The 14975-nt window shown below is 43.7% G+C and overlaps 1 protein-coding gene across 1 annotated transcript in view; it reads left to right on the forward strand.

The window, feature by feature from the left end:
• Positions 1–14975, forward strand: part of LOC140721392 (uncharacterized) — a 1266977-nt gene that overhangs the window by 755622 nt on the left and 496380 nt on the right. The window lies entirely within an intron of this gene.

Here is a 14975-nt window from a genome sequence, read left to right on the forward strand (position 1 = left end):
TCGCGCTGACTTCCCACATACTGCAAACGGAGCACTCAACTGCCCTAACTGCAGCCCCCATTACCTACTCTAAAACTAATTAGATTAATTAAAAGAGCTTACCTGGTCTTACCTCACCTGGAGTGAAGCTCGTCCTCAGCCTCTGCTCGCTTTTTTAATTCTTCCGCTGATCTCAGAGGCCGACTTTCACGCGCTTGCACAGTCGTGCCCCGTTCAAACCTCGTCTCTGCCTGTTCTCGTCGCATCCTGATTGAGCCAAAGCCGTCCCACTCTGCCTCAGTCCATTCCAACGATAGCCGCTGTATATGGTGGTCTTTTTAAAAAACTTTTGAGCGCTACGTCACGCGCCTGCGCAGTCTAACCTCTTTGCCCCGATCAGTTAAAAAAAAACGGCTTCTCTCCGAGCTGCCTTTACCTCTTCCCTCTCCGCCTCTTGTTTCGATTTAAAAGACCGTTGAAAAATTCCTCTCCTTTTTAAACCTTTAATATTACAGGATAAACAAGCGAGAACAATTTATTTAACAGATATAGCCATTCTAAAATCTGAGAATATACGGAACTCAATAATTGAAAATTATCAGAAATTTAAAAAGGGCATAGAAAAAATATAGAGCATGAACAGGATATACATATTTCATAGAACATAGAACATAACAGGAAATTTAGCCCATTATAAGCTCTTCGACCCACAATTATTCTTCTAAGTCAATCTCTGAGGCTCTTAAATGATTCTATTGCATCCGCTTCCACCACCGCCGCCGTCAGAGCATTCCATGAACCCACCATTCTCTGGGTGAAAACCTTACCCCTGACATCTACCCTGTACCTATGTCCAAGCACCTTAAGACTATGACCCCTCTGTTAGACTTTTCAACCCTGGGGAAAAATAGCCTCTGGCTAACCAAACGATCAAAGCCCTGAATCATCTTATAAACCGTTATCTGATCGCGTCTCATTCTCTGTCTTTCCAAGGAGAAAAGGCCAAGTACACTAAACCTATTCTCATAAGGTACACCCTCAAATCCAGGCAACATTCTTGCAAATCTCCTCTGCACTCTCTCTCTATATGACCCACATCCTTCCTGCAGTGAGGTGACCAGAAATTACTATTTCCAATAGTGATATCTACAAATGGTGTTATCTTAAAGTCACCATGCAACAGCATTAAACTATTCCGCTTACACAGCAATAATTATGTAAATCCGCAGAATGCCACGATACTAAACCACTAGAATAGTCCAAAAGCTCTCGGAAATTTATAAACGGGATGCATAGGTGAGTCTGAACCTCCGGTTTTGCCAGCTCCAAGTACAGAATTTCAAAGTTTAAAGTAAATGTTATTACCAGAGGACATAACCCTGAGATCCATTGTTCTGAGAACATACTCAGCCAATATAAAGAGCAGTAACTTATAGCAGGATCAGCTAGAGGACCACAAACTGTGCAGGTGCAAATGTAAATAAATAGCAATAACTAACAAAAACATCTTTAAAGTGAGAAGGTCGGTAGTGGGAACATCTCAATCGATGAGCAGGTGAGTGTGGTTATCCCTTTATTTGCAAGAGTCTGATGTTTGATGGGTAGTAATTGTTCTTGAAACTGATGGTGCGAGTCCTCTGGTGCGGGTGAGATTCTCGTCCCGATGAACGACAAGAAATTTGGTGCTCTTAACGATCTCAACGAAGGAGCCGTCAATGTTCAGTGGAGTGTGTTCGCTAAGTGCTCTCCTGAAGTCAACAACCATCTTTTTTGTTTTGTTCACATTCAAAACAGGTTTTTGGTTCTGCACCAGTCTGTTAGCCGCTGCACCTCCTCTTGTAAGCTGACTCGTTGTTCTTGATGATGAGACCCACCACGGTCGTGTCATCGGCGAACTTGATGATATGGTTCGAGCTGTGTGTTGCAGCACAGTCGTGGATCAGCAGAGTGAACAGCAGTGGACTGGGGGCGGGGGTGCTCTGTGTGATGGTGTTGGAGAAGCTGCTCCTGATCCGGACTGCATGAGGTCTCCCAGTCAGGAAGTCTAGGATGGCAGCAGTTAGAAAGGAGCGTGACCTGTGTGGTGGAAATGCCTGATGATGAATGCTGTTTTCAGGCGACAGCGTTTCATGTCGATGTACTCAATGTTTGGGAGGATATTACCTATGATACACTGGGCCGAAACCACAGCACATTCGAGTGCATTGTTGTTTACCTAGCACGCTGTGATGCAACCAGTCAATACACTATCTAGTGTACATCTGCAGAAATTTGTCAAAGGTTTTCTTGCCTTCCAAAATCTCTGCGGACGCCTAAGGAAATGAAGGCGCTGTCGTGCTTTCCTCGCAATTGCATTTACGTGGCGTGTCCATGACAGCTTCTCTGAAATCGTAACACCCATGAATTTATATTTGCTAATACACTCTACGTCTGATCCTCCGATGAGAACAGGCTCATAGCTCCTTGGATTTGCTGGCATTGACTGAGAGCTCCCATCACGAAGAAGAGAAAACATGCAGATGCTGGAAATCCAAGCAACACGCACAAAATTCTGGAGGAACTCAGTACTCTTGAGGGAGAGCTTGTCGATCCAACACAACTCAGCCAGATTTTCAATCTCCCTCCTGTTTGTCGATTCATCACCAATTTTGATACAGACAACCGCAGCATGAACCGAGGGACTCCTATTGTTGTGAGTGTGCTCATTTATCAATGAAGCACGGGCATAACGAAACACACTCATTTGTCAACTGCCGGGAGCTTTCGGACTTTTCTAGTAGTGTTTAGTATTGTGGTTTTCTAATGATTTGCATTCATATGGCTGTGCGGTTCCAATTGATTAATGCTATTGTGTGGCTCCTCTGGGACGATACCAGTTGCAGATATTACTATTGTAACAATGTATACCTTGTTTATGTTCCATCGTCGTTCAATTTCCTCTTCTAATTCGGCCTATTTCTGATGTTTTTCATTTACTGATTTCTGTATGTTATGTGTGTTTGGAATTGCTTTATCTATTAAGCGAGCTGTTCTTGCTTGTTTATCCTATAATATTATATACGGACGTTTATTATAGATTGTGCTATCTGTAACAACAGACTGGTTATAATATAATCATAGGGCTCTATATTGTAATGCAGGATTTTGGTGAATGAACGCCACTTGCTGCATGACGAAACACATATTTGACTGTAATAGCGCTTAAACTTCTTTGTGAAACACCTCCACCTCTGCTTCAAGGCGAGAATGACACATTTTCCGTTGATATCTGAAATGTTGCATTTTCAGCAAGTCCTGGTGTATTCCTTCTGCAGGAGCTCCACAACCATCACATCGTTTACTGAAGGGGATCAGAAAGGTTACGATACTCTGATCTGACCGATATTATATATTATTGCATCATGATCTTTCCCGTCAATGGAGGCAGGTATTCGGAATGTATTCAACACCACATTATCAATCCACATTCAGAACTCCACTGATATTTGAACTTCTATTTCCTTCTCCGTCTCTGCATCAGCACCCTCGAGAACCCCGTCACTCTTTCTGAATATCCAAGCCCTACTCGTCCATGTAAGGTAACCAGCACTACATCAATATTCACTCCGACCTGCCCTTCGCCGTCCATCTCACAAACTGACCAATTTCATCCCAAAACTGACAACCGAGTATCTAGACACAGCGAAAGGTTCTTCTTATCAGTCATTCAGTTCATTCCATTCAATACACCATTACATCGAGGTAGCACGTCAGGAAACAGAGTAATCAGGATATACAACGTTGTGTTATATTTACAACGGAAGTGCTGTTCAGATTCTCACACAAGTAAATATGACTCTCTGCCTCAGTGACAACAACGCTACCAATCCAGTGCATCTGCAAAACAATTGCTATTGTCGGTACAAATATGATGAATGCTGATGCTCTGTCGGTTTAAGCATTTGCACCAATTTGATGGTCATGTGTACGGTAATTGAATTACATTGTTTCAAACTTGTTTGAAACTTCATGGCGGATGTTTCATCAATACCGATCACGAAACTCAGAGGTGAACCTGAAAATATTTCGCAACAACACTCACTGACTTCTCGCAACGTCAGTTCTTTGTCTTTGAGATTTTGCAATTTCTTGTCAAATTAACCATACCACATCACAAGTGGGATTTAACCTGAATGACATCTTGTTTATTTTTACTCCAGCTGTTGGAAGACACGTCAGCCTTGCGTAGTATTGAATATTCAGCGTGCTGGAGCGAGTATAAATGAATGACCGTGGAGATTCATCAGCTCAGAGTTTCTACAGCGAGATCGCGGGCAGCTGGAAGACAGGTTGGATATCATACAGCATGCTTGAAACGTTTTACCGTGTGAGAAAGATATGTTACTTGATCATTGCCGCTATCGGTGTTCCTGGTAAGAGCATCGGCGAGCTAACGTTTGCAGTTTTATGTGCGCGGTCTTTGGACTCATTCTGTTACCGACAGCATTGTGATGGCGGTGTATCAGGAAGTGCGGTGCAGACGTGGTGTCAGTACTGTGTGTTCGTTCAGAAGTTCCCTTGCAGTTTAATCCGTGACCTCGGCTGAACATAAATTGGCAGTTCCAACACGGGTAGTGTGGCACATCGGAGACAAGGATTAATTTCCCTGATTAATGGCAAGCAGTTTTGATTTATCAATGCAAAACCGCTGTTAAAGTGAATCCGATAATACAGAGCTCTGTGGGCTGGTTGATGTTATTCCGCATCAATAACGTAATATGCTTCAAAGTTAAATTTAAAGGTATTTCAATGGGTTTAAAGACGTTGTTGCAAGTTTGAAGGGAAGTCGTCAAGGGAATAGCCGGTAAGATTCCAGTGAGAGCTGTGGACATCATTATAAGTTGGACTTCACACCATCGGGAGTTCCGAAAATTCAATCAGTGTCTGTGTGCGTTTCAGTGATCCAGCGTTTGTTTCCACGTTCCGTTATCAGATAAGTGAAGCTGGAGTTAAGATATATCACAGCGGTTTCCGTTGGAGTTGAGAAGAGGTAAAGTACATTTGATTTCCCGCTCTAGATCAAGGAGCATTTAGAGTAAAGCTACAGTAATTTGCACAATCTCTCAAAGCGGCTGATGTTCTGAAGTACAGCTTTTGAAAATCAGATTTTTTCAGCACTGTCGTTCAAAATATCTGCAACGTTCATCGAGTCAGTGAGAATATGTTAATGGAAGAATAGGACCTTTCTGATCCGGTAAATTAACGTAGTGTGAAAGGTCCCCGACGAAGAGTAGTTGCAGAATTCAAAAGAAACGAGACAGTCAAGGCCCCTGTTGGCGAGTTACAAATGGGAGCCGAGGAGGAGACGAAGATAACCTAACGAGAGAAATAGATTTGCTTTGAAATTTGTAAATAGGCGGTAGTAGGGAGATCGGCATTAGAGGTATGCGGATAATAGGTGAACGCAGCAATTATCATGGCTGAGAGCATCACTGACGCTACCAAGGATTACACGAGACGAGGACCTGATTGTGGAAGACTTCTCCAAGGTACTCTCAGTGATCAGCTGACAATGCCTCCTTTACAAATCCTGCTCCTCTTCCAGTGCCGAGCACCGTGCCGTTTTACACCGTTTGCAATTCCAGAAATAATTTGTTTGCCAAGCTTAATTGTTCTCAATTTCCAGCTTATCTCTTCCCTGAGATCCAGGGAGCGGCGAGAGACTAATTCCCTCATTCTTTTTGCTTTCTCCCCTGTGAATTTAGCGGCGATTGCGATCCTGTCCCGGGGAAAGTGCGGCCTCTCCACCTGCACCACTCGCTACCTGGTGGCCATGGCAACGGCGGATCTACTAACCATCATCCTTCAAGTCATATTGTGGCGGCTCAGTTATTACTACTTCCCCGGGACTTTCATAGACATCACCCCCGTGTGTAGTGTGATCTCTGCACTGGGACTGGCAGCTACAGACTGTTCTGTCTGGTTCACTGTCACTTTTACATTTGATCGGTCCGTTGCCATCTGTTGTCACAAACTGAAAACAAGTTATTGTACCGGAAAAACTGCAGCTGTAGTTCTGACTACAACTGGCGTTCTGCTCTGTTTTAAAAATGTGCCCTGCTTTTTCATATATCATCCTGCTAAAGTGATCGACAATATACCCTGGGACTGTATTCGAAACCCAAGCTACTACACGGATCCCGGGTGGGTGGGATACAGATGGTTTTCCACGATCCTAACGCCATTACTCCCGTTCGTGCTAATATTATTCTTCAACGCTCTGACAGTCAGACACATTTTAGTGACCAGTCGCGTTCGTAAGGGGCTGAGAGGACAGAACAAGGCGGAGAACCGCAGTGACCCGGAGATGGAGAGCAGAAGGAGGTCTGTGATTTTACTTCTCTCCATCTCCGGGAGCTTCATCATCCTGTGGTCGGTGAATGTTGCTAAATTTGTTTATTACACCATTGCCGGATTGAACCAAAATAATTACAACTATTCGGAATACATATTTGGACACACTGCAGACATGCTAGTGATATTAAGCTGCTGCACAAACACGTTTATTTATGGGGTAACTCAGTCCAAGTTCAGAGAGCAGTTCATCAGCGCAGCGAAGTTTCCTTTCGGGACAGTTTTTAAAAATATATAACTAATAAACAAAATATTTAAGCTCTGCTCGGAGGCGGTCGCAGTGCTTTTTATTTTGACATTACAGAACTGCGGTCATCGTTGAACGTGGCAGCGGGTAGAACAAACTCGGTTTAGTGTCCGAGAGAGGCACCGCTCCGGAACAGCTCGGCAGCGGAAGCTCGCGACAACCACCACCGACCAATTATTAAACTCACCTTACCTTTCATACTTAATATCTTTCACCATATTGCAACTCTCGTCACAGCCGCACCCTTTTCGGTCATAAATCTCGCACTCCAGCGTAAATCCCAACCATTTAAGTGACCTAAAATTCCGTTACCTCTCCGTGACGGAGAAAAAATTGGAGCACCGAGCGGAAATAATGTCGTCACTAGCAGAACGAGTGGAATTCACACTGAGCACCCCGGGGTCAGATCGGGTATGGTCCATGCACTGAGAGATCAGGAATTCACACTGCGCACCCGGGGGTCAGATCGGGTATGGTCCATGCACTGAGAGATCAGGAATTCACACTGAGCACCCCGGGGATCAGATCGGGTATGGTCCATGCTCAGAGCGATCAGGAATTCACACTGAGCACCCCGGGGATCAGATCGGGTATGGTCCATGGTCTGAGTGATCAGGAATTCACACTGAGCACCCCGGGGATCAGATCGGGTATGGTCCATGCACTGAGAGATCAGGAATTCACACTGAGCACCCCGGGGATCAGATCGGGTATGGTCCATGCTCAGAGCGATCAGGAATTCACACTGAGCACCCCGGGGATCAGATCGGGTATGGTCCATGGTCTGAGTGATCAGGAATTCACACTGAGCACCCCGGGGATCAGATCGGGTATGGTCCATGCACTGAGAGATCAGGAATTCACACTGAGCACCCCGGGGATCAGATCGGGTATGGTCCATGCACTGAGAGATCAGGAATTCACACTGAGCACCCCGGGGTCAGATCGGGTATGGTCCATGCACTGAGAGATCAGGAATTCACACTGAGCACCCCGGGGATCAGATCGGGTATGGTCCATGCACTGAGAGATCAGGAATTCACACTGAGCACCCCCGGGGTCAGATCAGGTATGGTCCATGGTCTGAGTGATCAGGAATTCACACTGAGCACCCCGGGGATCAGATCGGGTATGGTCCATGCACTGAGTGATCAGGAATTATCAATGAGCACCCCGGGGTCAGATCGGGTATGGTCCATGGTCTGAGTGATCAGGAATTCACACTGAGCACCCCGGGGTCAGATCGGGTATGGTCCATGCTCTGAGTGATCAGGAATTCACACTGAGCACCCCGGGGTCAGATCGGGTATGGTCCATGCACTGAGAGATCAGGAATTCACACTGAGCAGCCCGGGATCAGATCGGGTATGGTCCATGCTCTGAGTGATCAGGAATTCACACTGAGCACCCCGGGGTCAGATCGGGTATGGTCCATGGACTGAGAGATCAGGAATTCACACTGAGCAGCCCGGGATCAGATCGGGTGTGGTCCATGGTCTGAGTGATCAGGAATTCACACTGAGCACCCCGGGGATCAGATCGGGTATGGTCCATGCACTGGGAGATCAGGAATTCACACTGAGCACCCGGGGGTCAGATCGGGTATGGTCCATGCTCTGAGTGATCAGGAATTATCAATGAGCACCCCGGGGATCAGATCGGGTATGGTCCATGGTCTGAGTGATCAGGAATTCACACTGAGCACCCCGGGGATCAGATCGGGTATGGTCCATGGTCTGAGTGATCAGGAATTCACACTGAGCACCCCGGGGTCAGATCGGGTATGGTCTATGGTCTGAGTGATCAGGAATTCACACTGAGCACCCCGGGATCAGATCGGGAATGGTCCATGCTCTGAGAGATCAGGAATTCACACTGAGCACCCCCAGGATCAGATCGGGTATGGTCCATGGTCTGAGTGATCAAGAATTCACACTGAGCACCCCGGGATCAGATCGGGTATGGTCCATGCTCCAAGAGATCAGGAATTCACACTGAGCACCCCCGGGATCAGATCGGGTATGGTCCATGGTCTGAGTGATCAGGAATTCACACTGAGCACCCCGGGGATCAGATCGGGTATGGTCCATGCTTTGTGAGATCAGGCAACGCAAGTAAAAGATTTTGCTGATCGCATTCAACAGGCGTTGAGCGGACAACTCCGGCGTGTACATAGATCTGAGTGCACCCGTGTCCAGTGTTTTGGTCTGTGATATCTTTACCTGCATTTGACTGTCTCCACAAGGTCCAAATATCATCCGTAGGAAGTCTGCTTTAATGTCGGTTTACTTGATGAAAGAGCCTTTCTTCCTCAGTTTCAATACCAGAATTACACCTTCTCAAATAAACATTGGTTGGAGAAGACGAAAGAAGGAATGCAATTCCATATAGAAGTAGGATTACGTAAACATTGTTTAATCCAATTGATTTTAGAAGTATTATTAAGACTGTCAAAATCAATAAAATTTAGACCCCCTTGTCATAACTATTCATGACAGCAGATATTTTTATATAATGAAATTTGTTTTTCCATAAAAAGTTAAACAACATAGCGTCTATCAATTTATAGATTTTTTATTGACGTATAAGGGGAGAGCTACATATATACTCCTAGAAAGACCTTCTACTTTACAAAGCAAAACCCAGCCTTTCAATGATGTCCCTTTGAAGCCACTTGTTTAATTTTTTTCTGTTTTTGGTTTTGTCTATAAGAGTTTGAAAATTATTCACAAACTTTAAGTGTTCGTTTTTAGCAACAGCTATCCCCAAATATGTAATTTTGTCTTTTACTGGAATATTATTAATTATAGATTGAGTGCAACCTTTAAGAGGAAACAATTCACATTTGTGAATATTCAGACGGAGGCCCGAGGCTTTGGGGAAAAAAAACTGGAATACAGTTTAAAGCCAATGAGATTTCCGAAACATCATTTAAGAAAAGAATCGTATCATCTGCAACCTGACTAATCTGAGTATTGTAATCTGCACAGGAAATCCCTTTTAGAGGACTAGACTTGATGGAATAGGTGAGCAGCCGAGCACATAAAAGGAATAAAGAAGGTGAGATAGGACAACCTTGTATCACCGCCCCCCCCATTCATATCAAACTTCCGTGAAGTCCCCAACTTCAACTTTATAGAACTATTAGCGTTTGTGTACAAAGCCTTAACAGCCTTACAAGATAATGGACCAAATCCAAATTTACCAACAGCAGAGAAGATGAACTGATGATCAGTAGTATCAAAAGCTTTGAAGAAATATAAAAGCAGTATGAAACTATCATTTTGAACAGGATGAGAATAATCAATAAGATCTAAAGCTAATCTGACATTATTAGAAATATGAAGACCATGAAATCTGACTGTTTCATCAATAATAAATGGTAAAACTACTTACACTCTGTTAGCAAAGATTTGGGCCAGAATTTTATAATCACTATTGAGAAGGCAAATAGGACGCCCATTGTCGATAAATATTTTTTCTTTTCATGGTTTCGGAATTAAAGTATTAAGGCCCTGTGTTAAAGAAGTGGGAAGAAATTCAATACATTCTAAAAACAATTTTAGTAAAAAAGCAGCTCGGGTGTCAGAAAACATCTTACGGAATTCTGCAGTCAGGCCGTCGACACCCGGCGTTCTTATTATTTTTCAAAATTTGAAATTCCAGCCTTAACCTCTCCCAAGGTAATAAGAGCATCACACAGGTTTTTCTGATCATTGGACAGGTTCCTAACAATATTAATATCATTCATGAAATGTAGTGTAGATGCTTCACAATGTTTTGACTTATACAGTTTACTATAAAAAGCAGAACAATATTTTGCTGTTTTTAGAGTTCTCTGTAATCACACCATCAATATTAAGCTGATGAATGGAATTGAATTTGGCACGCTGCTTTTCTAAACAAAAGAAATAAGCTGTACTCTCTTCATCCTCTTCCAACCACTGTTTTCTAGATCTCACATATGCACCTTCTGCCTTTATAAGATAAAGATGGTTTAACTTATCCTTTATCAAAGCCAGCTCCTCTTTATCTTTCCCTGAAAGGTAATTATGATACAATTCACATAAATTTGCAATCTTTGGTATCAATGATTGTTCTTCCAGTTGTTTTTACTACATCACTACTGTATTTCTAAAAGAAATTGGCAGATTCAAATTTTAAACGTTCCCAATTTGTAGAGAAATTATTCTCTCCCATCGCTTTATGCAAAAAGCAGGTTGCCAGCTTTTCAATGTGAAAAGAGACAACATCATGCCCCAAACTGGAATTATTTAATTTCCAATAATATTTAAAATTGGATTCATCTGAAGGTACTGCAATTTGTATATGGATAGCTTTATGATATGTTAAAGGTGAGGGAAAAAATAAAAGTAACATTATTATTTCTTAAGGTATTGGATAGTAACCAGTAATCTAGCCTAGACATGCATGTAATAGATTTATTAGTCCAAGTATAATTTCTAACTCCAGGAAAGTGCTCTCTCCAAATATCTGTGATATTAATTTTCTGAATAAAGCTAGTAACGTTATTATAAGTAGAGTGTTGCCTTGTTGGACATCGATCAATATTTTCATCTAATAACATATTAAAGCCTCCTCCCATAACAATAAATAGATCAGGAAATTTAGAGAGTCAATAATGGAAACGTTTTTCCAAAATCTCAAGTAATCTATCATTATCATTTCTAATATTATAACCATAAATATTAGCAATAAGAAACATTTTACAACAATATTACACAATATGAACCAAAAATGTTCATTCGTATCCGCCTCAGAGTGCAAAACATCTCCTTTAAAGTTAAACATGAGACTAAGAACACCTGAAGAATGTTCAGAACCATATGAAAACCAAACATTGTTCCCCCACTGGGATTTCCATAGTTTAATGTCTTCAGTCACAGAGTGTGACTCTTGGATTAAAAAGAAATCCACATGTTTATGCTGCTTTAAAAACAAGAATAAAGCCTTTCGTTTAACATGTGTCTAAGACCCCTGGCATTAAAAGAAAAGAAGTGAAAAGACAGCCTTATGAGAGACTATATGTATACAGAAAAATAATTCTTAATCTCTTAATAATAAAAGTTTAAAAAATCTACCCCAGTCCTACATAAACAAAGGCCAGACACGAATATTAGTAGAGGTATTAGACCAGTTGCCACACCAACATGTTGCCGTTCTGCTCGTATCTTTTTTCCCATCAATGAAAGCTCGAATCCCAGCAAAGACAATAGACAATAGACAGTAGGTGCAGGAGTAGGCCATTCGGCCCTTCTAGCCAGCACCGCCATTCACTGTGAACATGGCTGATCATACACAATCAGTACCCCGTTTCTGCCTTCTCCCCATATCCCTTGACCCCGCTATCAGCACGCTTTCCAACTTTTCTAGCAGCCTACACCAGCGGCCACAGCTTCTGTCGGTCCAACTTATCAGCTGCAATCCGAAACAGATGTATAGTGCAGGATCGGGGAGATGGATTCATTTTGTGAATTCATGACAGGCGGTTTGATTTATCCATAGAAACCTGCTGTCAAAGTAAACTCCCATATTCCTGTGCTCGGTATCTTTACGGGATACTTGGTGTTATTCCGCATCAATAGCGTAACATGTATTGCATTCCGATTTAAAGATATCGCGCCTTTTTTTTAAAAAAAAAAGAAATTGCTGCAAGTTTTAGTGGAACGCTGAAAGCGAGACTGAGGGCAGGACGGTAGTTGAACTCCGAACCATCGGGCGTTTGGACAATTCAAATAAGGGTTGTTCCGTGCGTTTAGGTGCACCAGGGTTTATTTCTACGTCCTATTATCCATGAAATGAAGCGGGATTTAATAGAAAACCCAGCGGTGTCAGTTGGAGGTCAGACGGGGTAAAGTTCCTACCATACTCCGCTCTGGAACAATCGCCACAGTAGCATTTAGAATAATGCTGCGGTCATTTGGAGATACAGAAGTTTTGAAATACCTATACTGTCTGCCCTTTACACTAATGTGCAAAATACATAAATCGTTCAGCGGGTCAGTCAAAATATTTAAAGGGATAATTGGAACTTTTAATCCGATACTTTGATATAGTGTGAAGCACCCTGGCCAAGAGTAGACGTAGAATTTAAAAGGTGTGAGGCAAGCGAGTTCACTGTGGGTGGGTGACAACCGGGAAGTCGAGAAGGAAACAAATGCATGCGCTTAAATGGACAAAGGCCGAGTGAGCAGAGCTTCGCTGTATGGAGAGAGTGCCAGAAAATAGGTGACGTGAATGCGACAATCACCATCGCTGAGAAGAGTTCCAGGCTTGATGGTGGGCGATTTATATTAATTTTTCCAGAGCACTCTCGGCGATGAGTTTACAAGCTTCGTTCCCAAACACGCCCTTGCTTCTACTGCCGAGTACCGTATCCTTTCCCCTAGCATGCACGGGTTCCAGAAATAAGTTGGAAGCAAAGTTAGATTGCTCATAATTCCCAACATATCTCCTCCCTGAAATCTACAGACCGTAAAATGACTCGAACTTTCTTTTCGCAGTTTTCCCAGTGTGTTTAGGGAAATTAATAATTATGCAACCTACTATTTTGCGTTTATTAATTGTAATAAGCCTAGATAAATGTGTACATATTTTCCAATTTGATACTAAAGGGTCTTTTCTGTTGAACAGTGCCCCAAAATCCACTGTGAATCATTGTTGTAAATTAATAAAAAATGAAAAATTCCAAGGGTGGTGAATAATTTTTATATGCATTATGTGTGTGTCTGTATAGATAAACTATACATAAAGATATATATACACCCTCTCCTGTGCCCACTTCTACCAAGCATCACTACCCAGCAGCTATTTCCTATCAAGAATAGGCCATTTTAAATCACATTTCTCTCTCTCTCTCTCTCTCTCTCTCTCTCTCTCTCTCTCTCTTCCTCCACCCCAACCACCCCCCCCCCCGCCCCCCGGAGACGTTGCACGTTAAAACTCTCAGTATGGTGACGGGCTTGGCCTCATTGGGAATGCAGAGGATCGCAGTAAATGGGAAAGTGTCGGATCCATTGGGGGTTCAGATGATAGCAGTGAATGGGAAGGGATGGGCGTCATTGGGAGGCAGACGGCGGAATTAATTGGGAACGGGTCCTGTCCCAATTGTATTTCGGACAACGGGGGCGAATTGTAAGGATGTGGTGTTGTTTTCAGTGCGGATCGTATAAACGAATGGGGAAGAGTGGTGGAGGACTGGAAGGGATGGGGGCCTATATTGCAACAGTATCCCCATCTTTGATTTCATTCTGGGCCACTTGTCGATCCTAGAAATTAAAAGTGATAGTTAGCAGCTATGGTTTTCATTTCCACCTGAGCGCCCCTTTTCACCCCTGCCCCTCCCCTCACTCTCTCCCTCGTTCTGGGTCACCTGCGACACTCACATTCTCCGTGCCCACCCTCTCTCCTACGACATTCCGATCCCGCCATTCCTCCCACGTCGTCTGTGCAGTAGCTTCGCTCTCTAATTCTCTCCCCGTCGTTGTGACTTCTCCTACAGAGATTCATTCCGTCTGTGTGCGTGGGGGTGGGGGGCGTATCCCTGAGCATTAGTTTCAAGCTAAATTGCCGATTGCAATGAGAGTCTCTTTTCTAATAGGTTTCTGGTCGAATACTAAGAAGAGCGCCGGGTGAGGGGAGTGGGGCGGGGCAAGGAGAGCGCGCGGGACAGTGCAAAGACTACGCGAGGGGGCAAGGATACGCGCCGTATGGGGTCCCAATGGTAGAGATGAGAGGTATGAAGGGAGCTTCGATCTTTGTCTGCCCAGGAATGTTTGATGAGATAGTGTGGTAAAAAGCTTCACTGTGTGTTTGATCCAGGGATTGTTTGACGGAAAGGTTCGAAGGAGCTTCACCTTGTGTCTGACCTCGGGAGTCACCGATAAGGCGGTGCAGAGGGAGAGTCACCCCTTGTTTAATGCCGGTGTTCTATCCCGCATTCCTCTCGTACTCGGGACATTAGTCGACACACTTCTAATCTCTTTTGTCTTCTTTTAACTCAGTTCTGCTGGGTCAAAAAAGTGCGCATGTGGACGAGGCAGGAGAAAACCGTACCTGGTGGAAATTCCCATGTGTGGGGAGCAAGAATAGCGCTGTGTCGGTGTTGGTCCTGGGTGGGGGGCGAGATCGTGGGCACCAGCCTGTGTGAAACTGACATCCCTCTGCCTGGTGGTGAGAAGCTGCTGTGTCAGTGTGAGGATCTTAGACCCACAGTTGCAGTGCACAGGGTGCGGGGGGCCATATTAACCTCAAATAAGAATCAACTCTGACAACCAGACAGAACTTGCAGCCGTTTATTGGTTACATCATGAGAAATGTAATTTAAATAGCATGT

This window comes from Hemitrygon akajei, unplaced genomic scaffold, assembly GCF_048418815.1.
Source record: "Hemitrygon akajei unplaced genomic scaffold, sHemAka1.3 Scf000054, whole genome shotgun sequence".
NCBI lineage: Eukaryota > Metazoa > Chordata > Chondrichthyes > Myliobatiformes > Dasyatidae > Hemitrygon > Hemitrygon akajei.